The 24452-nt window shown below is 42.8% G+C and overlaps 1 protein-coding gene across 1 annotated transcript in view; it reads right to left on the bottom strand.

Moving 5' to 3' along the window:
- LOC145395786 (ionotropic receptor 93a-like) overlaps positions 1 to 7312 on the bottom strand; it is a 131139-nt gene extending 123827 nt beyond the window's left edge. The window contains exon 1 of the mRNA XM_080269323.1: positions 7270 to 7312. The gene's annotated coding sequence lies outside the window, so the exon portion shown is untranslated. The remainder of the gene's footprint in view (positions 1 to 7269) is intronic.
- Positions 7313 to 24452: the final 17140 nt, after the last annotated feature.

Below are 24452 nucleotides of genomic sequence, written 5' to 3'. Positions count from 1 at the left end.
GAACGACAGCGGGACTTGGAGACCTCTGTCAGTGACAAACCAAGCTCCGCTGTGAACTGTGGTGTTAGTCGCTGTAGTATCAAAACAGAGCCCAGCAATCCAGAGCTTCACTTCCTTCATCTACAATCCTTAGCACTGCCACTCCCATTGCTTCGCCCATTCCAGCAGGGATCTTAAAGATCGCCAGGATCTTCTATGTACCAATCCCTGTAACAATAATCACCACACGATCACTGCGGCCGCTATTATAGATGCTGGGCAAGATCTATCAATCAAAATTGAGAATCAAGGGTGTTTGTGGCTAGAATTCTTTTTTGATCTTTTCAGTAATCTCAGTTCTTGATTCCTTTCGAACAGAGTGGAGAGATCAGACAGACAACGTGAGTTCCCCGACATCAAGCCCTGCTCTGATCAAGGTGGTAGTTACCATTTGCATTGCAACTCAAGTTGAAATGAGGCATGGGTTTGAGAAGGCCAAAGAAAAATTGAAAAGTATGGTGTAATTTCTACGAGTAGTGGAACTGAATAAGCACTTTGATCTTCGAGTTCCTGAAGGTCTGATTACTCTGAACACCCTAAATCATATATATGAAGAGAGAGAGAGAGAGAGAGAGAGAGAGAGAGAGAGAGAGAGAGAGAGAGAGAGAGAGAGAGAGATTTAACAAGTACTTGGGTAGTGTGATGAATAAGGATGGAAGGTGAGAGGGTGAAGTGCTTGAGAGGGTACAAGAGGGAAGAAAGGTTGCTGGTTCCTTGAAAGCAGTGATAAGAAACATGGAAGTGAGCGTGGAAGTGAAAAAGTTATTACATGGCAGTATTGTGATACCAACTCAAACGTTTGGAAGTGAAGCTTGGACGTTGTTGGAGGGATACAAGTCAAGAGTAAGGGCAATGGAGATGAGTCATTTAAGAGGAGCCTGTAGAGTCACATAGAGAGAGAGACTGACAAATGAGGATGTGAAAGAGCGTTGTGATGTGGATGTGGATGTGATAGGAAGCGTCAGGAGAAACATATTGAAGTGGTTTGGCCATGTGGAGAGGATGGAGAGTGGGAGACTGACGAGGAGAGTGTATGTGAGTGAGGTGGAGGGGGAGAAAAGGAGGGGAAGGCCAAGGATGAGATGGAGGGATGGAGTGGAGAGGTATATGAGGGAGGGGTGTGTGAATTGGGAGCAGGTCAATGAAATGTCTGGGGACAGGGTGTCGCGGAGGCGATTTGTTTGTGGTCACCCTGTATAAGGGATTTAGGCATCTGGCAAAATATATATATATATATATATATATATATATATATATATATATATATATATATATATATATATATATATATATATATCGGTATCTATCTATCTATCTATACACACACACACACATACACACACACACACACACACACACACACACACACACCAATACACAGATACATGTGAGGTCAGTTGGCAGTCGCTCACATGAGGTCACTCTGTTCAGATGTCTCCTGGCGTTCCTGATTTAACTAGCTGTACTCACCTGTTATGAGAAATGTCAGTTAGTTTAGTGACCTGTGATAGTGTTGTGCTAGTGTGTTGTGGTGACCTGTGATAGTGTTGTGCTAGTGTGTTGTGGTGACCTGTGATAGTGTTGTGCTAGTGTGTTGCAGTGACCTGTGATACCTTTGTAGTGCGTGATGGTTTTCTCTACGGAGAGTTTTGTCCCCGCTGGAAGTTTTGAGAAGGACAACCTTGAGTTAAAGGAATAACTTCCCAAATTGAAGCATGAAGTACAGATTCTCAGGCAGAAGTCACAAATGAGGGAATTGTTGGAGATATTGGAGGAGAGAGAAAAAAAGGCTGAAGGTTAGACACTTGTTCACAAGGGTGCTCCGTTACGAAACAAGCGGAGATAAAAAGCACAAATGGATTCGACACATTACGTGACGAATATGAAGGGAAGGCAAAGAGGGAGGTAGAGGAGATGGACGGTGAGAAAACTGACCGTACAGGTAAGTATGTATAGATCAAGAATAGTAAGAAAATGTTCTCATTGTTGGAGACTCCCAGCCCTCGGGACTAGTTCCTGACCATCCCCCTTTGCTGAACTTTTTCAGTGTTTCAGTAACACAGAGAGTAGCCCAGCATGCTCTTCAATATAAGTTTCTCTAACTGTCAGCACCAAACTACATGCACAGTACACACTACACTTCCTATTCAAAATTAAAAAAGAAAAATGGTGTTTTTAAATCAGGCCTCGGAGTCCCCAGGGCAGGGAGGGGGACCATATATTCCCCCAATATCCACCCCTCTCCCAGTGACGACTCAGAGAGATGCATGGAATCACTGTCTGACTCACTTCTTCTTCATTTCTGCAACATTCGCGGCCTTTCTTCTAACTTTCTCTCTGTCGAACACAACCTTTCCTCCTCGAAATCTCACCTTCTCTTCCTGACAGAGACTCAGCTGTCTGAGGCAACTGACAGCAAACCCTTTTCTGTTTCCTCCTACTTTCTCTACACTCATTTCAAAGCCAATGGTGGCTGTTGTGTATATGTATGCAACGATTTATCTTGTTCTCATGTTCTTGAACTTGATTCTTCTGATTTCTCTACTCTCTGGCTTTGGCTTTCTTGTCATTCTATGACTAAATATATCTGCGCTGTTTACTTATCTCCTAATTCTACTGACTATGAAAAATCTTCGACTATGATACTTCTACGATGGAACACATTCTATCCATTTCTTCTTTCACTGAAATCTCCATTCTAGGAGATTTTAGTGTTCACCAACACCTTTGGCTCTCCTCTCCTTTCACTGATCCACTGGTGAACAAGCCTTAACGGCCTAGAACAGCTTGTACAGCACCCTACCCGTATCCCTGACTGCCTTGGAGAGAGCTCCAACATACTTGACCTCTTCCTAACAACTAATCCTTCCGCGTTCATTGTTAATCTTTCCTCTCCGTTGGGCTCCTCTGATCACAACCTTATTACCTTAACCTGCCCTATTGCTGCGGTGTGCCCGGTGGACCCTCCAAAGAAACGTCGACTGTGGCACTTTGGAGCTCCAGATTGGGAGGCGCTCAGGCAGTACTTCTTTGATTTTCCATGGAATAATTATGGCTTCCATGGCCGGGAGCCATCTGAGTGTGCCTTGCACATTATGGAGGTTATTCTCTCTGGCATGGAAGCATACATTCCCGTCTCATATCCCTTGACTAATGCAAGAAAGACTTAGTTTAATTGCACTTGTTCTAATGCTGTCCATAACAAGGAAAAGGCCTACAAAAGGTATCAAAGCCAATCCACCCCTGAATCATATCTTTTTTACGTTTCTGCCCAGAATCGTGCTGTCTGTTCTTCTCTGTGCTAAAAATAATTTCATCCATACTAAATGCTCTCAACCCTCCACCTCGAATTATTCCCGCCCCTTCTAGCACCTTGCCAAAAACTTATCAGGTGAAGGGGATTAACTTAGGTCCAGTACTAAGCAGCCGTTCTTAAAATGAGAAGTATAATGAGTTAGTATATAATATTATAATTCACGGAGGCAAAAATAAATATATCCCTTCAAAACTGTTTAGAACGAATAATTCTTGAACCATGATTGTTAGATATAGATTAAAATCTCTCATAGGCCAAAGTAAAAGAATATATACAAAAAAAACAAAAAAACGTGGAGAGGGACACTTATGTAACCGGTACGCGATTCTGAATAGAGAAGTAAAGAGGGAGATAACGTAAGTAAAGAGAGGTTATGAATTTAAGGTTGCTAGTGAATCGAAAGAAAACCCCAAACGTTTTTATCAAATATACCGTACGAGAAATAAAGATAGGATAAGACTTCTCGGAACAGAATCAGGTGACATTGCCAGTGAAGATAAAGAAATGGGGTCCATCCAAAATAATTATTTCATATCAATATTTACCAAGGAAAATCTTGACCTGGTCCCTCAAGCAGCAAATATTTACGATGACAATACGGCAAATATTCTTAGTAAAATGACCATTACTGAGGAGGACGTGTTGAAAGGAACTAATAAGTTAAAACCTCAAAAATCGCTAGGTCCGGACGATATATACGCAGAAAGTAAAAACCATAGTAGAATTATGTCACCCACTTTTAATGTTATTTAATGACTCTTTAATTTCAGGAGAAGTTGGAGTGGAGTGGAGGACCGCAAACGTACTGCCCATTTTTAAAACGGGTGATAAAGCATCTGCGTCGAATCATGGTCCGATAAGTCTAATGTCAATAGTAGGAATAATGCTAGAGTCAATTTTGGCAAATACTGTAAGATTAGAGAACACATAGAAAGATTTAATCTGAAAAATGAAAGTCAACACGGATTCAAGCAAGGACGATCCTGCCTCACAAACTTGTCATTCCTCTCGGAGGCCTATCAGGGAGTAGATAGCAGCAAAGCTTACAATGTTATTTATCTGGTCTTTAGTAAAGCTTTTGATAGGGTCCCACACGAAAGGTTAGTTAGAAAGGTTTGAGCACACAGTATAGACAGTGATATCTTAAAATGGATATAATCTTGGCTGAAGAGAGGAAAGCAGAGTGTATTAATAAAAGAAACTAAATCGAATTGGGGATTAGTAACCAATGGTGTACCACAGGGTTCAGTACTCGGTCCCTTATATATATATATATATATATATATATATATATATATATATATATATATATATATATATATATATATATAATCATCAGCCGTTTGAGTATCCACTGCAGGACCGGCCTATCCCGACCGAAGTCAGGACGATACAGCCAATGTATCTCTACCAAGTGGCTTAGGCTATCTAGTAGAGATTGTATGTAGGTGAGAAGTGCTTGTAAGTGTAATTGTAGTGTTGGAGTGGCTTTGGATGTGTGTGTAGTCTGTGAACTAAGTGTAATTGGCCCGTGCAAGCCGACTGGGTGCAAGCATACTTTACAGTAAGCGACACTGGTTCAACCACAGCGCCCCTTGTGTCTGCCAATGCAGTACGTACCCGGGTGAACACTCCCAAAGTTTATAACCCTGGCGGGGCGCGAACCCTGGTCCACCCGTGTACGAAACGCACACTCTACAACTGTACGACAGAGGCTCCATATATCAATATATATATATATATATATATATATATATCTATATATATATATATATATATATATATATATATATATATATATATATGGGTTAAATTTGGTCATGTTGGGAAGACGATCGTGGATACATGATCCATTGCTGGAACTGGCCCTTAAAGTAATAGGTTTTGGTGTAATTTGGACCAAATGCGAACGTAAGTCTATAAAATATTAAAGATAGATCCAGGTGGTTAATGATTTTTACTAAGACTTCCCACAACCCTATTGAAAGTTTAATTTTCTAGTTATTATTATTACTATTATCACTTTAGTAGAAAGTCGATATTTCAAATTCTATTTGGCCTAAAGTCTTGTAAACTTAGAGAGCTGTCCACTTTTTTTTTTTTTAAGCCAAAAACGACGGCAATCCGTTATCTGGCTTTCCGGATGTTACCCCGACATTAGAAATGTGATTCAGCCATCCAATCTGAAGAACGGCTTAAGCTAGGAAGCTTAAATTTTACTGAATCTTAGACTGAAGGCAGACACAGTGCAGAAAGAAATATTGTGCTACTCTTTTAATTATTCTCTGAGATCTACTGAGATTAAAAAACGAAAAGGAGTTCTTCCCTATATTTTGCATGTCACCTGATTTTCCATGAAGGATTAAAGCTACAGCCACCAAACTTGGTCGACTAATAGACTATAATGCCAAAGGTGACATGCACAATATCAGTGACCTTGACTTCAAGGTCCCTTTATAGCTCGGACTCTAGTAGGTAATGGCTATGGAAAGTTTTTCTTTATCAAAATATTCCTTGGATAATTTTGCCGTGTTCTAGTTAGTATTATTAACATTATCATCATTATGTGCGTTTAAGTACTTGGGTAGTGTGATGAGTAAGGATGGAACTTTAGAGGGTGCAGTGCTTGAAAGGGTGCAACAGGGAAGAAAGGTTGCTAGATCCTTGAAAGCAGTGATAAGAAACAGGGAAGTGAGCATGGAAGTGAAAAAGCTACTGTACTAAATGAGTATTGTGATACCAACTCTAACGTATGGAAGTGAAGCTTGGACCTTGTTGGAGGGACAGAAGTCAAGAGTGAGAGCAGTAGAAATGAGTTATTTGAGAGGAGTATGTGAAGTCACATGAAGAGACAGACTGGCAAATGAGGAAGTGAAGGAGCATTGTGGTGTGGATGTGGATGTGATAGGAAGCGTTAGGACAAACACACTGAGGTGGTTTGGCCATGTGGAGAGGATGAAGAGCAAAAGACTGACGAGGAGAGTGTATGTGAGTGAGGTGGAGGGGGAGAGGGAGGGGGAGGCCAAGGATGAGTTGGAGGGATGGAGTGGAGAGGTATATGAGAGAGGGGGGTGTGACCTGGGAGCGGGGCAATGAAATGGCTGGGGACAGGGCGACATGGAGGTGATTTGTTTGTGGCCACCCCTTACGGGATTAAGGCGTCTAGCAATAGACAGATAGATATATCATTATTATTATTGATAATAATAATAGCAGTAATAATAATAATAATAATAGCAGTAATAATAATAATAATAATAATAATAATAATAATAATAATTATCATTATCATTATTATTATTATTATTATTATTATTATTATTAGAATTAGTATTTGTATTAATATTACTGTTACCATTACTATTATTCTATGGAAAGGAAATTGGCCTATGGGAATACAGATCTCTTGTGAAAACATAATTACTTAAGGAAATTCACCCAAGAAGTAAGAAAAGTCCATTCTGGAAAATATAAATGTAGAAAAAAAAAAATGTCTCCAAAGATCAAAAATAGTTCCATGTAGTAAACAGGTCATGAAGTTCAATAATTCCATGACAAAAATTAGTCCAGAGATTGATCTGGTATAAGGGAAACATAAGTTCAGGGGGAGGTATAAGTACCATGTAGAAAATAGGTTAATGGCAAAAACAGGTGTGGGTAAGAGGCACATAACTGGGCCATGAGGGAAAAAAAAAAATAAAAAAGCTCCTGAGGAAACAGGGCAGTGGGGGAAAAGTATCCAATGAACACATTCACGAGGGAAATTAGGTATGTGCTGGTTGAGCCCAAGAAGGTACAGTGTGAGACCGGCTCATATGTGAGTGAAAATTTTTGATAATCATGGAAGAATTACCATATATGCATATAGGTACATGTGTACACGGAATGTGTGTGCGTATTTTAAGCAACTGTACCTGCAAGAGGTGTAAGCAGAGAGCTCCTTGCATCACACGTGGCGTCAAAGATGACCAGCAGCAGACCAAGATTCACCATCCTTAGGGCCAATATCTGTAAGGGCAATCAGCCTTTTAGCAATGTGGAATGTTTATGTATCTGTCATGCAAGACTCCTTTCCTCATCAGTGGATAGGGGTCTGGAGCCAGGATACTATGTACAGGCAATTAAGGCAAGGGTGACAAACCGTGATAAGCCCGAGAGGCATCGCTTTAGCAATGATCTCGAAACAACCCTCAAACTTACAATCCTTATGGTTCTTCTCCAAAACCCAATAGACCAGAAAGCGTCGATTTGGTTAAATGATTACCACCCATCATGCTATATGTTTCCCTAGATTAGAAGAAACCATTTGGCTTCTCACTCGGGTAGAGTCACGAAAAAGATGCATTACATGGAGGAAATGGATGGTGGCCACGCCCACCTACTGTATCATATAGTTAGTAAAAAATATATATCGCATTGGAAATGTAATAAGAAACATTTCAAAGAGCCCCCAAATGTTTATTAGTGTACGACTGTTGTATCTTAAGTAAAGGTTCATATCCATGTAATGCGCTTCTATAGTAAGTTAATAATTGCTTTTTCTTCTGGCTGCTGTCACTTATATACATACTGGCTTTGAAGCTGAAGACGAAATCCCTATTGATGCCAAGAAGCATGTTCGCCAAAACATTGACAAAACTAACAAACGCATGTACAATCCCCTCCATACTCTTACCCTCTTACCCCATCTCTGCTCTTTGCTTGCTCAACGCAGATGTTGGCAAGACAGGTCATTGTCATAACACCAGATCACCTTTGGAGAGGATGTTAAGTGGGATGGGTGATAATGATAAATGCGAACCCCTGACATAAAGAGTCTTTTCACATTCATCTTCAAAGCCGGTGTTATAACAACGTTGAGGAGTTTGCGTTTAGTTAGCTCCATACCAAAAGGATGGAAAGAGGTAGTAAAACAACATAGTTTCTTTTTTGCAAAGTTTAATGCTTGACAGGAACATACACACTGAGGATCACAGACTATAGCTCACAGCCTAGGTATATCACTGGACATTTCATCTGACTTTTTTTATTTTACCGTTTCCCTTTTTTTTATGTGCATAACTTATGTAAAAGGTAAATTTTCCAGTGCCTGACTTGATACAAGGCATGTGCATGGTAAGGGGTCCTATGGCTGAGTCATCACAATGATGGATCACATAGCACATAAGAGACATACAGTTGGCACACAATTTTCACATTATCATATTATATCACCCATATTTTATTTTTATTTTTTCACTATCATTCGCTTGCACTGATTTTATTCTTTTTTCTTTTTCTGCCAAGATCACAAACGAACCAAAGAAATAATCTTGTGATAGAGAGCACAAGGAAGGTGCACCGCACTATCTCTGGTGATGACTGTACGCCTGCTGCCCTCCTCTACCAGTGGTGGGATGGTGCACATTGTGCAGGCGTCTCCTAACTGGTATGGAGTAGAGTGACAGTGAGAGAAAGTTTAAGCATCACTAGTTTGAGAGTATGGAACACAGTGTTATTTTTCTTGGTTATTGCCTGGGAAGACGCTTACTGCTATGCATGGGGCATTGCCCAGAGCGTGATTTGTGTATGTTATGATGAAGGACGTCCCTGAACTTCACAGGCCACCTCTGTTCAAGTGAGAGTGAGTGTGTATATGGAGAAATGCCAGGGATACCATTATTCCTCGAAGACCGTGTGTTCACAGATCACTTACCAAGACTACTTCCACTATTATTTCATGGGTATTTGTAGACTCTACTAGTAGACTCTGCTAAGGTGAGAATGCCCTCACTGAAAAAGGGGGGCACCCGAATCTGCATAGAATAATGTCTCTCTCGATTCTGCGCCTATTGAAACTTCCGGGCACTGCTTAAGCGCTGCTACTGGGCATAGATGATGGTGGACAGTACGAATCCTACAGACTGGGATTGTGAGAGGAGCAAGCCTGAAGTCTTCTTTCTCGTTTTTTGTGAACGACCTTGGAGATGGCACTAGGGACACCGCCAATCCATCCTGTGCAAAGATAGTGCATGTTGTGAACAGTGTATAAATTTAAGACAGTCCCCACCCTGCCTTTCGTCTGCACCAAACTCGATAGAAACTAAAAGGCGCTCACAGAGCACATACCTTCGCCAATGCCATTGCCATTACAAAGGATCCGGATCCGGATCCGTGAATATAGGCTCCGGATCCGAATCCGCCACAAAATTTAATCAGTTCTTTCTTGGTCCATGGCCCACCTTTCCACAAAATTTCACTGAAAATCATTGAGAACTTTTGGAGATGTTGTAAGGGATACTCCGGATCTGGATTCGGATCCGCCCCTAATTCAACAATTTCTTCCTTGGCAACTGGCCCATCCTTCCACTAAATTCATCATAATCCGTTCACTAGATTCTGAGTAATCCCGGATCCGGATCCGTAGATACAGGATCCAGTGCCCAAATTTAATCAAATATTTCTTGGTCCTTGGCGCACCTTTCCACAAAATTTAATTGAAATTCATTGAGAACTTTTGGAGAATTTTGTGTGGGATACTCTGGATCCGTATCTGGCCCCAAATTTAATCATTTATTCCTTCGCCCGTGGCCCACAGTTCCACAAAATTTCGTCAAAATCTATTCATAACTTCTAGAGTAACCCTGCTAACAGACAGGCAGACGGACAAACAAAGCAATCCAGGGTAAGACATAACCTCCTTGGTGGAGGTAATGACAGGACCTGGGACTCTGCTACTAAAGGGCCTCTCTATTCTGCTCAGAAACAGAGGAAAGCGGTAGAGAGGGATTGGTGGAGGAGGCCCATAACGTTCGTAGCACATCCTCCACGAAATTCGGCAGAGGATTGAACCCACTAAAGAAATAATATCATTCATTAAAATTCAGTGTTGCTCGGAGCTTCACTGTTACGGGTTGGTGAGGCACTCTGTCCCCAGAGGCAATGGATTGGGGCTTACCCTTTGCAGCACTCCGGTACTAGGACCAGACTTCTCACAATCAAGGCTGTAATCGCTAACTACATTTAGAACTTTGGTTGCAGGTGTGGGAAACAGGTATATGAGTGTCGACTTCATACAGTTCTCCTCTATCACATTCGGGCCACTTGTCAGCATACAGTGCACTGTGGATAGTTGGAGCAGTAACTGCAATGTGTCTTTGGTGACAAAGAGGTCCACCTGCATGTGGCCATACTTGAGAACCAGTGAGTTGAATATAACCCTCCAGACAGTCCAATCAACTGAGGTTAAACCTGGAGTGTGCATTGGCCATGTGGTTCTTCTCCCAAGAAAATTCTGAGCCGACAGGTACCAGCGACAATGGTGAGTTAGCCACTGGATTTGTTCTGTCTGTGCCAAGTAGGGCTCAGACCCTGACGTACCATACTATTTCATGGAATGCACTGCCAGTTGGTTGTGTCTCTGTATTGCCCCTAATTCCCTTATATTTATGTGCTTGACACATTCTATGCCCAAGCCCCCAGTTGTTGGTGCCCCAATCATGACAAAATGCCTCCCAAGTCTTAGGCATTGATTACAATCGTAGGAGTATGGCACCATCCATCATGAAAGTAGCCTCCTGGGGCTAGCAGGGACTGGATGGAGCATGTCTCCTGTGCAACATCCTTTCTCCTGGGATCACCTTTACCTCCAGTGGTAGATGGCAGTGGCACAACCTGCGAAGTTCAGTACCCACAGCGGTGGCTCCCCATGTCATCATGACTTCAGGTTGGTGTGAACTGTCCTAAACAATTTTCACGAAGGCAACATGCACTGTCCGGGGAAAAACGAGCTCATACTTGCCTGGTGTTCTACTCCAGACCTAACCTGATTACTTGCTTCACAGGGGTCAACAAAGATTTTCCATGTTGATTATGAAGCCGAGCTCCCCAGATGACTTGATTACTTAGCTTGAATTTTCTAGACACTCCTCCTTGGTGGCTGCTGCGAGAAGCCAATCGTTGAGATATATTAATACATTGATACCCTCTCTCACCATAATGCACCAACACCTTCGTTAGTCTAATGAAGACATGACAAGCTAGGGAAAGACCGATAGGCCAGCATGTTGACTGGTGAGTAAGCCTTCTAGATCAATGCTTGTTGTGTGACACTCATTTGCTAGTGTTAAGTTTTAAAGAGTAGGGACCTTGTGCCGTTTTATCATGTTGAATGTGTTCAGTGATGAGGTTGGTGCCTTGTCGTCCAGTTTGGTACACTTAGAGAGCTTGTAGTGATGAGGAGAAGGCAATCTCTGCTGCATGAGAAAGGTTAGAGCAGAGAGCGGGAGGTGTATTGTACATGGGAGGCGAGTATATGACTCTTCTACGTATGCATCCAGGACCTGGTTAGAAGAAAAGGGAGCCTCCCAGATTATTGCTTCCCTTGCCACTCCCTCCGTCATGATGAAAGCCATGTTTTTCACATTAATGCAGTTTGTCACTGTCTACAATGGAGATTAATAGCAAGCCATTTAAACTATTGTTGAAACTGACATGCAAGTACCAGCACAGAACCTGAGTAGTTTGATGACAGTTTCATTGCTCTTCACTGACACTGGGAACTGAATAGGCATGACCCTATGGGGAACTTTGTAAGAGTCAGTCCATTTCTCTAGGCATGGCAGGAATTAGGTTGATGACAATGAGAGGGCGAACTACTCTGAGAACATTGTCCCCTTCCAAATGTTGTGGTTGTCAAGCTCCCACTTGGCCCAGGAAAAGGACAGCATCACCATCAATGTTGGTAGTGTTGTCTTCTGAAACCATTAGCTGCACAATGCCGTCTTTTTCAGTGGAAGTTACGGCAATTACCTCACCACTGTAGCATTGGTCGTGAAAGGCCTTGCTCTTGCTTGCATCATCGAAAGCCAGACAGGAGGGAACTGGACTTTCATGGATTCCTGCACTGTTACGACCCATCACTGTTCTATGTTCTGGCATTCTAGTAATGATTTGTCCAACTGCTCTGTGAAAATCTTAATGGATGAGACCTGCACAAGCAGCTTCTAACCTTTCAGGACTAACTGACAGTTAAAGCAGGTGGTCTTCAGTATGTCTGGCTAACTCGTCCTCCTCGTTCCCTTCCACCTGTGAATGTAAGGGTATGTAGTTGTTTAACTCCTCAAGACTGATGCTGCACTATCGTGCTTTTGTGTAATTTGACACGCCAGCATATCCCACACGATCGATAGACACAAAAAACTGGGAGAGGGTAACTCCACCCCGTTGCTGACATATATGGAATCAGACCAATGAGAGCTAGAGTGTCTGGGGTGGTATGGCATGATTGGCCCCCTTAGGTGGGGGAGAAGGAACCGCCCCACCACCACTGTCACTTTACCTCCCTCAGCCCCATTGTGTCATCTCCACCTTGTCCCCTCCCAATCAACCATACCCCAACATACCCCCTACAGTGATGTGTGTGCATAGCAACCCTTCCCCCCTCTCCCTCCTACCCCTCCCTCCTTCCTTATCCCTCCATCCTCCTTCCTCCCCCCTTCAGCCACACACACTCCACCTCCACCTTTTGTCTGGCTTGATTTGTTGCTGTGGACTTATGCCACACTGACATTTCATGCCTAGAAAACACTTCACATTGACATTAGCTATGTGTATATAATTATTTACAGTAAAAATGCATTTTCTGAACATTTCCTATTTTCACCCATGGGGAATTGGTAACCTTTTTGCATCTTTAACGGTGGATTGTGCGATAACTATTTGGTAAATCTGGCTGAAACATACATATTCAAGTGTGTAAGTTCAGTCTCTTGAAATGTGGAAGAAAAATTTTTATCTTGTTGAAAGTCGAAAAATCGACCCTGTGTTGCGGCCAGAGTCACAGACCAGCTGAGCGAATTGCAAACTTTAGGGGTTAAAGAGGGTTGGGGACTGCTCCCCTGCTGGACTGGAGAACCCTGTTTGGACTCCTAGTCAAGTGACTTACAAGAATAAGGGGATGACGAGAAGGAGGACAGATGACAAAGGGGGCTTTTAGGAATACCAGCGTCTAATAAGTGGAGGAATGGAGACATGGGAGGAAGGTGAGATGGGTCAGTGAGGTGAGAGAGGATGAATAGTGATAGCAATTGATCTCTGTAGTCACCCTCTGCTTCAGGGATTGTTAGTAGTGGTGAGTGAGGTTCTTGCTATGGTTCGGGAGAGAGTGTAATGGGTGTGTGGGGGGGTGTTGTGACCTTTGTTCACCTATCTCTATGCTCTGGATGGCTGGAGTAGGCAGGTGATGACTTTCCTGTTTGATACCCCAGGTGCACATACATTGTCAGGGGTAGTGCCGTTACACCTCTATCTATGGCTTCTGTCTTGCCATCTAATTGTGCCTCATCAGACTGGGCAGAGGTGTTGAAGGATGGAGCTGTATCATTGGACATCCTTCACAAGCGGAAACCGAGTTTCATAGCCATATCACTGTTCTCTCTCATGTCAGACTGCTTTCTCTGTGGTGAGTTGCTGTATTGAGCCCTCTTTCAATGGGCTACCAGGCAGATGTATTCCAGGAGGCTGTGCAAGTTGTAAGCAGTAGACAGGGCATCACACCACAGACAGCAGGTGCCACAACACTGGAAAATGGAGAAATATCCCTCCATACATCAGGTGTGAGACTTCCAAAGGATATGGCCATCCCTACATAGCCTCCCAGAGCATCCTCCGAAGAAGGCTGACCTTGGATGGGGAATGTCAGCCTGGGAAGGAGGCATACACAGAATCACAGAAGTTAGAAACAAAGGGCTGCTACCTCCTCCCCTTTCCCCTGTCGCTCTCCATGTGGGACTAGGGGAAGTTCTGCTCAAGGGATCCTCCCTAGCAACATGCCCCAAAATATAAAACAAAACCCCAGGGACAAATATTGGTGGGAGAAGGGCAGGTAGAGGGAGAAAGAGGATTAAGCAGGAAAGTTCCTCATAGGAAAGTACACAGGTGGTCGCCCATCCCTGTTCCTAGAAGAGCTGTGGGTGGGGGTCGGCAACCATGTGGTTGAGAACAAAGAAAAAAACATTGAATTACCCACAGAAAAAAAACATGGGAGGAACCTGGGGCCGGAGACCTGGGCGAACATGACCTAGGGCAAACAAACTGGGAAGGAAGTAGCCTGCCAGGCACATGCGGATTGCAAGCTGCACACCATGTGGTGAATGCAATCACCAACGTAAGCTTTAAGAAGCAAAACCATGGCCTGAGCCCCGGACTAAAGCAGCAACAGCAGTTCACAGTACTTGCTCAGTGTAAACATTGTGTGCCACATGGGCCAGAAAAACCAACTGAACTTGGTACTAATGTTAAATTATCCATCACGAGAAAACAATGAGTAGAGCCTCGGGAAAACAAGGGAGAGCGTCATATGATGGAAATAGCTCGTTGTGCCCATTCAGACTGAAAACTGTGTGCAACTCTGCAAGCCACACACTACTGCACTAGACCAATTATGGCCTAGCTACAATACAGTGACAATGTTGTGAACCTCATTCTCACACAGCATACTAAAAACTACACTATTATGAAGAGTAAAAAACTAAAATCTGGCCTGAGAGGAAAAGTACAGCGTGATGGAAGTAGCTCGTCATGCTTGGACAGACAGACAACTCTGTGGACCTTGGGGCTTAAGGCAATTAAGCCAAAAAGCTTGTAACTACGAAAAATAACACAAATGGACCAACGCATGTCGTGGTTCTATGTGAGCAGTGTCTAGGATGAGCACCACGCAGTAGAGTAAGCTTGCCCTACTTGGTGAAGTCTGTGCTCCATGGGGAGCCAGCAACCACACTAAAAACCATATTTTCAGATGTTGTATAGTATGACAGCAGTCCAATCCCCGACAGCCTAGCATGGCGGAAACAAACCAGTGCAGTCATATCGACTGAAAAACTGTGCACAATGTTGGGCTGCAAACCAGAAATTAACATACTGAAACTAGGAAAGACAAATGACAAAAAAAATAAACAAGGGCACTTGCCGAAAGATGTAGGCTTACCATGCAACTGTGAAAGTAGTAGCACAGAGTAGAGAAAATGCTAGTGCACAGCTCATAGAGGACGGATACTGTCCCCAGATGTTGCTCATGCACTGAATGGAGATAATGATATGCCTTACTGACACCAGCATTGAGCAAAGGAAGGACAGAGAAGGGGTAATGGGGTAAGCATATGGGAGGATTGTACTCACGCATGCCAGCTTTCCATTTTTATAGGCTCCATTTATTTCCACGATATTGGGGGTATAGTTCCCTGCTGCATCCAGCAGAAGTGAAAGGAGCTAACTGTGCAGCTCACTAAATGCTGACTTGCCCACCTGGTCATTAATATTATTTTATCAAAAGAAAATGGAGAGGGGCACATTCACACACTGGCGCTGAGGAGCCACAGTCTGTTTATACTTCGTACAGTATCCTGCAAGTCACTCTATTTCTCTAGGAAGGAAGATTGTAGACTACAAGAGAATTGCACCTTCACTGTGCAGTCCACTGGACTTACCTAAAGATGAGCCTCTGACAACAAAATCTACATTAATCCTCCCTCTGTTTGTAATGTTAGGCCAAATTGTGTTTACATGGAACTAACAGTGCTACCCATCTTCGCTACAGTTAGCCTTATTACGGAAAATTGATGACGGTATTTTAGAAATCCTTAAAGGTAGACAAATTCGTGGATGGACGAAACAGCAATCACACATTTCTTCACCATATAACACACCCACTAATTCATCTACTGATCTTGGAGAATTTTTTTTTTGGAGGGGGGGATGAGGGATCGAGAATCTGAAGTGGTCAGTATTTACATCTATTGGTCTCCATGACCTATTTTAGTCAGTATTAACCCTTATCCACTGGGGCCTTCCCACCACTGTCCACTCTTCCTTACAGGGAACTTCCGAGATTATGGGAAAAGTACCCTTATTTCAAACCGTGATATCTTCCAAATTATTATAACTAGAGAAGAAAGTAAGTATATGTAAGACTTTTCAACTCTTCGTCTTTCAAATTAAATTATCTCAAAGTCTGCAGGTGGTCCCATCAATGAGTAAGGATATGTTAAAGATGACTAGTTTTCCATGTTTTGGCGGACTAATTTGGGTGCGCGCCACTGCCAGTGACCTTGGACTCTCTGGCTAGCATTAGTAACACTGACTGGAGTGGTGATTGTAACACTGCCCGGCCTCTCGGAATATTCCACTGATTCTTTCGACTTTTCCTTACTCACCACCGAAAGGATGAGTCATCACCCTGTCCATGTGGCTCCCTATAGATTTTTCCACCCGTTTCATAGTGCCTTTATGCCCAATAGATGTATAAGAAAAGAGCACGTCTTTATTTTCTGTACTCACTTCTTGCATCAGTTATAATAATTTCCTTGTACTACAGCGCTTATATTTGCACTTTACATCATGATTACGGGTAATTGCACTTTGAGAAGTAAATGATCTGGCTGTTTCACGAACTATGGTTGAGTATGAGGTAATTACTTGCACAAAAATTTTGACTAGTTTACAGTAATTAGAGGCATCGTGAAAATATTACTAATGTTATATACAACTTACATTTCCTATACTTCATATCACAAATACACTAATGCTCACATATTCGCCATTATTTTCTGAGTAAAGAGGGAAAAAAAAAATTAGTTACAGCCAACCAGGTGATCTTTCTCTCCAATGCACTTTTGGTTTTCTTCCATTGTACTAGAAAGGGTTACTCAAGGTATTTCCAATCATTGTTTCACAAATAACCATAAATAGTAACACTTATTGCAATGCACTTATAAAACTTACTATAAAACACTTACCTCATAACACTAGATATAACTTATATCTTATATTTCACTTAAAAAGCACACTTGTGCATATCTGTTAACTATTTACAATTTCCCACACACCTTCTCAGTCACTGAACCCTTTCCCTGGCGGTAAAGGCAGAACTTTCGCGGAGGTTCATGATGCAATTGGAATCGGACGAGGAAGAGAAGGAAGACATCACTCTACACACTACCAGTGCCCTGTACAGATTGAGCCGTGTGTCAGTGGGGTACCTTGGATACCTACCTACCCTATGGTTGTCGTAGAAAATGGTCGTGAGTTCAGATGGTGCTGGAAAGGTGCTTGCAGCATATCCGGTTAGTCGGTGGCACTCCACGCCCTGAATCGTGACGGCTAGCCGCCGTGCAGGGGTTAATGCACAAAAGAGATTTCATTCCATCCACTCATCTAATCCCTTTCTGTGCATCAGAACTGTACAATCCTTGGGTTGGGATACTCAGTCCCGACATTTAAGGCGAGATTTCATTCCTGAATCTTGAAAACTATTAGTCTTCATTTTTCTGGAGGGGGGGGGGTCAAAGATTAAGGTTATGCTTAGTCCCTAAGCCTAAATCTTATCGTGTCAAATACCTACTTTATCATGTAAGCAAATACATCCAAAATTCCATTTTTTTAACGCAAAAAATATGCATATTTCTAACAGGACAAGTAGTGTCGGAGGCTGTGCCTCTTCACTTGAAAGTCTAAGTACGGTTCCAGCGGTTCAGTCTAAATTATTTTGCATTTCTTTGTGGACACACAATGTTTCACTTTATATATAAAAACGTGAATAAATTCTAGTGGGTAGTTGAAAATGAGTGCACACTCCCTTTACCAAACCTAAAGTGATGTCCACATGGTATGTGTGGCCTTCTTCAGGTCTTTATCTAAAACTAAACAAATATGTGGCACTGAAGCTTGTAAATTTTTTGCATGTATAGCAGACACAGGAGTGCTGGAGCTCCAATTTCATCAGTCCTCGAGACTAGCCCCTGACAATCCCCCTTTGCTGAACTTTTACTGTGTTTCAGTAACAAAGAGAATGGGCCACATGCTCTCCAATACAAGTTCCTCTAACTGTCAGCACCAGACTACAAGCACATTACACACTTCACTTCCTATTAAAAGTTTTACAAACTAAAAATTGTAAATATTTACCAAGCCTCGTAGTCCGCGAGGGGGGGGGGAGATCAAAACCCCGACCATCCGCTCTTCTCCCAGTGACGACCCAGTGAGATACTGTCACGAATCAATCCGCGACATTTCCCTTTTGTGAGAAGCCATGAACTATTAGTGGAAAACTCACTGCGTATCACTCAGCTAACCGTTTCTCCCTCCATTTCGGGGTACACTTTTCAAAACATTCGTCACTGTTTTCAAAAGTGACCGATTTAATGCACGTCACTAAGTGCTGTACTGAGCGATACTATTGTTTTCTTTATTGTTCGCCCCTGCTTGCACTTGACCGTTAAAAATGCGGCCTAGTGCTCTGCTTTTGTTCCCACGACTTACTCAGTCTAGTGTTTGCTGTGACAGAGGAAGGTCCTGTGCTCCAAGAAGTGTGAGAGGTCGCTAGCACCCAAGCTCCACTGAGACAGTTAATCCAGTCCTCCCACCCCCCGGTGATACATAGCATTCATCGACTGGTATTTCTTTTTTGTATAATCCTAGTTTTAAGAGTTTAGTTAAGGTGTTTTTTCCTAGGCGTAAGTATTTAGCTTCTGTGTGAGTGAGTGAGTGCGTCTCATTTAATTTGATTTGAATTGTAACGTTAAATTTATTTTTTGTGATTAATAAATTTAACAGTTCCTTTCTTGAGCTCAATGTAAAGTAAAATCTTGTTTCATTTAATCCAAATTAAGCTTATTTTCCATATAGCTCCTAGCTGGCATATACGTTTGCTTTCATAACTGGTACTTAGACCAGTCTTGTTGTATTAACTTAAAATCCGTTGTGCCAGGAGTTAATGCATCAGCAAGAACCTGATGATATTATTATTAGTATTAGTTATTTATTGTCAGGGGTGAAGTAACTTTCTCCAGAGGCTAACAGTACAGTAAGTCAGCAATTGTGAGTAATTAGTCTCTGCTGTGTACTGTTGAGAAAGTTTTTAAATTCTCGTTCTTAGAGAATCGTTGCACGATTTAGCAAGACAATCATTGTCCCTGCTCTTTAATATTATTGAATATTAATATCAATTTAAATAACATACAACCATTTATATATCAAAAATTACCGTGATATTATAAAAACCCCGTGACAATTGGCAACCTCGCCAGGATATTAACTCCTAGCTCTAAAGCTATTCACGAGATAGTGCTCACTCATTCATATTTAGGTATTTATCATTAAAGTTTATAGGCACAAGCTTACTGGTGTTCACCCTTAATTTAGCAAGTGAAAATTGCTTTATTAATCAATAGAATACTTAACTCTAGTTTATTTTTGGTAACGCCAGACGATTTTATTCGCTCCTGGGAAGTCGCCGTACCCATTGTGTTTATTATTGAGTCTTCCCAGTCATTTACATTTTTTATTTAATCTTTGCCGGTTAACTAGATAAGACTGGTCACTACTAGCTTGTGTCTGTATTCTTTATTTGTGTTTATTAGTATTCGTCGCTAAGCAGTCAGTACTCAATTTCGGTTTGCTTAATAAATTAGCACCATGGCTACTACTGTATTTTTACAGGAAGCCAAAGATATGGGTCTTTCGGACCCAACCGAAATTAAAGAGTATATACTCTCACGGCATAATTAGGAGCAGCAGCGCGAGAATGATGCCCGTGAAGAGCGTAAGATTCAGCGCGAATACGAGCGAGAACAGCGCGAATACGAACGTGAAGAACGAGAGAAAGAACGAGAACACGAACGTGCCGAGCGAGAAGCACGCGAAAAACATGAACTTGAAGTGCTGAAGCTCAAGTGAGATTCCTTGGCTTCAGACACGTCTGGTGCAGTTGGTCCAAGCTCTACGAGCGTTCTCCCTGCACATGTCCTGGCAACCCCACGCATCAAGCTTCCTTCATACAAGGAAAGCGAGCGAATCGAGCCGTACATAGCTCGTTTTGAGGACATGGCAGACTTATATCAACTGGATGAGGCAGCTAAGCGGCTTCAGTTTCTTAGCCTATTTGAGGGCCCTGCCCTCGATATTCTCCACAGAATTCGTGGAGACAATCTCACATATGAGATGATGAAAGCTGCACTCATTAAGGCGTATGGTCTCACAGTAGACGACGCCAAAGTTCAGTTTATGCGAGCTAGTCTCCAAGACAAGGAGACAGCTGTTCAGTTCCTTGATCGTCTCACAGCTTACTTAAATGAGTGGATGGAGAAAGATGAAACTCCTTCCACACGTGAGGGGATAATTGACCTTATGCTGCGTACACAGCTAGAGAGGTCGTGGCCTGCTGAGCTAATAGCACAGCTTAAGATCTGCCAGGTGAAAGATGCCAGCCAAATGGCAGAGAAGGCTGACGCATTCTTTACTGCATACGGGTATCAAACTCGTAAGCAAAACACCTGGAACAGAAAACCTGATAAATCTGGGAAATCGTCTCAGACTGAACCCCAGCAACAAGGCCATTCTCAGAATAATGGCCAAGGTCCAAAACCGCAGTGGAAGGACCAGGGGCAAAACACTCAGAAACCTGAGTGGAAGAGGTACAACAAGTACCCTAACCAGCAGCAGTATCAGCCACGCAACCGACCGTCGGGACAAACTTTTTCACCACCAGCTCAAAAGAGGCAGGAAGCGAATGCAGCCTTCATTCCTCAGCAGCAGCCTGGTGGTCACGTCCCTACCAATGTGGGTACTTCCCCACAGTTCACTAGTCCCACAGTGACAGTGAACCCCCCTCTACAGATGGCCAATGTTCCATCTTCTCAAGGCACAATATTTGCCGCATCAATTCAGCAGCCTCATGAGTGGCTAGCTGCTTCCTCCACAGGCCCTCCCACAGGTGACAGTACCTTCCTGGTTCAGCCAGGGTTTGTGGGAGACATTCCTGTGAAGGTCCTGAGAGACAATGGTTCCTCAGGTTGCTCTGTCAAGCAGAGTCTAGTTCGGCCTGAGCAATATACAGGTCGACAGATCCATGCAAGCCTTATTGATGGATCAGTGAGATTGTTCCCTGAGGCATGTATCCAGGTGGCATCTCCATTTTATACTGGTACGACACTCGCAGTTGTCATGCCAGAGCCTCTATTTGGCCTTATAGTAGGCAATATTATTGGAGTCAAGGATAGTTGCTCCGATGACGCTACTCAGACTTCGGCTGCTGCAGTAACACGAGCCATGACTGAGGCTCCAGACTGTGTCACCCCAGTGATCATTGAATCGCCGCAAGATCTGATGTGTAGTCAACTTGTTGTACAAGAACAACATTCTGACCCGACACTTGCTGCCGTGTGGAATAAACAAAAGGGTCGAGTAATTAAGTATTCACGGGGAGGTCGAGCCAAGTTCCTTCGCACACAAGGACGGCTCTACCGTGAGTCACGAACACCCGAGGGCGAGGTTCAACTGCAGTTTGTCGTTCCCGCCAAGTACCGCCCAGCAGTGTTACAATGGGGTCATTGTCCAGCCTCAGGAGGTCACCTGGGCAAAAGGAAGACCCAGGGCCGTATCCAAGCTGACTTTTTCTGGCCAGGGATGGGACGAGACAGAGATAGTTTTGTCCGTTCCTGCAGTGTGTGCCAAAGTATCACCACTGATCAGGGACATGTCCTTCCTGTGCCGTTCATAACCACACCTGTAATCTCTGAGTCAGTTGAGAGACAGGGTAGTGGTGAAGTGGGTGCAGACCTGACGTCTTGCCCATTGGCCCCACAGGACACATTATGTCCGGGGCCTGTACATACATATTATGTACCGTAAGTTAAGGGGGAAGTTGAGAGGCGACTTGAGGCTATGGAAGACCCAAGTTTGCACAAGGATTCTCAGCTCCCCGATACTAATATAAGTACTGTAGGTTAAGGGGGAAGTGAGAATTCCGCAGAGGCGACTTGAGGCTATGGAAAACCCAAGTTTGCACAAGGATTCTCAGCTCCCCGATACTAATATTGTACTGTAGGTTAACGGGGAAGTTCGAGAGAGAACTCCGCAGAGGCGACTTGAGGCTATGGAAGACTCAAGTTTGCACAAGGATTCTCAGCTTCCCGGTACTAATATAAGTATTGTATTGTAGGTTAAGGGGGAAGTGAGAACTCCGCAGAGGCGACTTGAGGCTATGGAAGACCCAAGTTTGCACAAGGATTCTCAACTTGCCGACCATAATCGTGTGCTATAATTAATGGCGACCTCGAATGTACGTCGTAGGACTGACTGCTAGGCAGAGAGAGTAATTGTAACATAATAAAATTTTGTCTCATTGACACTTTTGATGCTCCACCTTAATTGGTTTTGCAGGTTCAGTAATGGGTGTAGCAGTTTTGCTGTGCGGGCCAGCTGATCGTCTGCCGCACGCTGCCGCCTCTTCTCCTCTGCCTTCGTCATCGCCATATTATTTACTGTGTCATTTTACACATAAGTACAGTTACACTACAACTGTCACACCTACACCGTGTATTACATACATCACACTACACAACAATTAGTTGTCAGTGTAAATGTAGCGACTTTTCGCTCAGTTTGACCTGAGTACAGGATTTTCACCGTCGTCACGGAGTTTTTCCCTCAAGCTTGCTTCTATTAACGTAAATACGAGGTTTTTTCGCTCACTGGCGACTGCGACTTTCTCCTGTAGCAGTATAGCACACACACCACAGTGTGAATCTTGTGCGAATGACTTAGGATGTGTACATATATATATATATCCACAAATTTTTTCCCATAAGGAAAAAATTTAACTTTGTAAGGGCGTAATGTCACGAATCAAATCAATCCGCGACATTTCCCTTTTGTGAGAAGCCACGAACTATTAGTGGAAAACTCACTGCATATCGCTCAGCTAACCGTTTCTCCCTCCATTTCGGGGTACACTTTTCAAAACATTCGTCACTGTTTTCAAAAGTGACCGATTTAATGCACGTCACTAAGTGCTGTACTGAGCGATACTATTGTTTTCTTTATTGTTCGCCCCTGCTTGCACTTGACCGTTAAAAATGCGGCCTAGTGCTCCGCTTTTGTTCCCACGACTTACTCAGTCTAGTGTTTGCTGTGACGGAGGAAGGTCCTGTGCTCCAAGAAGTGTGAGAGGTCGCTAGCACCCAAGCTCCACTGAGACAGTTAATCCAGTCCTCCCACCCCCCGGTGATACATAGCATTCATCGACTGGTATTTCCTTTTTGTATAATCCTAGTTTTAAGAGTTTAGTTAAGGTGTTTTTCCTAGGCGTAAGTATTTAGCTTCTGTGTGAGTGAGTGAGTGCGTCTCATTTAATTTGATTGAATTGTAACGTTAAATTTATCTTTTGTGATTAATAAATTTAACAGTTCCTTTCTTGAGCTCAATGTAAAGTAAAATCTTGTTTCATTTAATCCAAATTAAGCTTATTTTCCATATAGCTCCTAGCTGGCATAAACGTTTGCTTTCATAACTGGTACTTAGACCAGTCTTGTTGTATTAACTTAAAATCCGTTGTGCCAGGAGTTAATGCATCAGCAAGAACCTGATGATATTATTATTAGTATTAGTTATTTATTGTCAGGGGTGAAGTAACTTTCTCCAGAGGCTAACAGTACAGTAAGTCAGCAATTGTGAGTAATTAGTCTCTGCTGTGTACTGTTGAGAAAGTTTTTAAATTCTCGTTCTTAGAGAATCGTTGCACGATTTAGCAAGACAATCATTGTCCCTGCTCTTTAATATTATTGAATATTAATATCAATTTAAATAACATACAACCATTTATATATCAAAAATTACCGTGATATTATAAAAACCCCGTGACAGATACCTTTAACCCACATCTTCCTATCTGCAACATTCGCGACCTCTCCTCCAACTTTATCTCTGTTGAGCACCACCTCTCCTGTAAACCTCACTTTCTCATCCTAACTGAGACCCAGCTGTCTGAGGCGACTGCTAGCAAACCCTTCTCTGTAGCCTCCTACTTTCCCAATACTCATTTCAAAGCCAAAGGTGGTTTTTGTGCAGATGTACACAACGACATATCTTGCTCTTGTGTTCTTGAACTTTAATCTTCTGAATTCTCTACTCTGGTTTCTGCATTCCTGTCATTCTCTGAGTAAATATATCTCTGCTGTTTACCTATCCCCTAATGCTACTGACTATGGAAATCTCTCCAACTGACTTACTTCTGAGATGGAACACATTCTATAGATTTCTCATTTCTCGGAAATCTCCATTC

The sequence above is a fragment of the Coenobita brevimanus genome, chromosome 33 (genome assembly GCF_032717465.1).
Source record: "Coenobita brevimanus isolate Jiangsu-jjx chromosome 33, ASM3271746v2, whole genome shotgun sequence".
Lineage (NCBI taxonomy): Eukaryota > Metazoa > Arthropoda > Malacostraca > Decapoda > Coenobitidae > Coenobita > Coenobita brevimanus.
The sequence above is the reverse complement of the archived record's forward strand: the minus strand, read 5'-3'. Positions and strand labels throughout refer to the sequence as shown.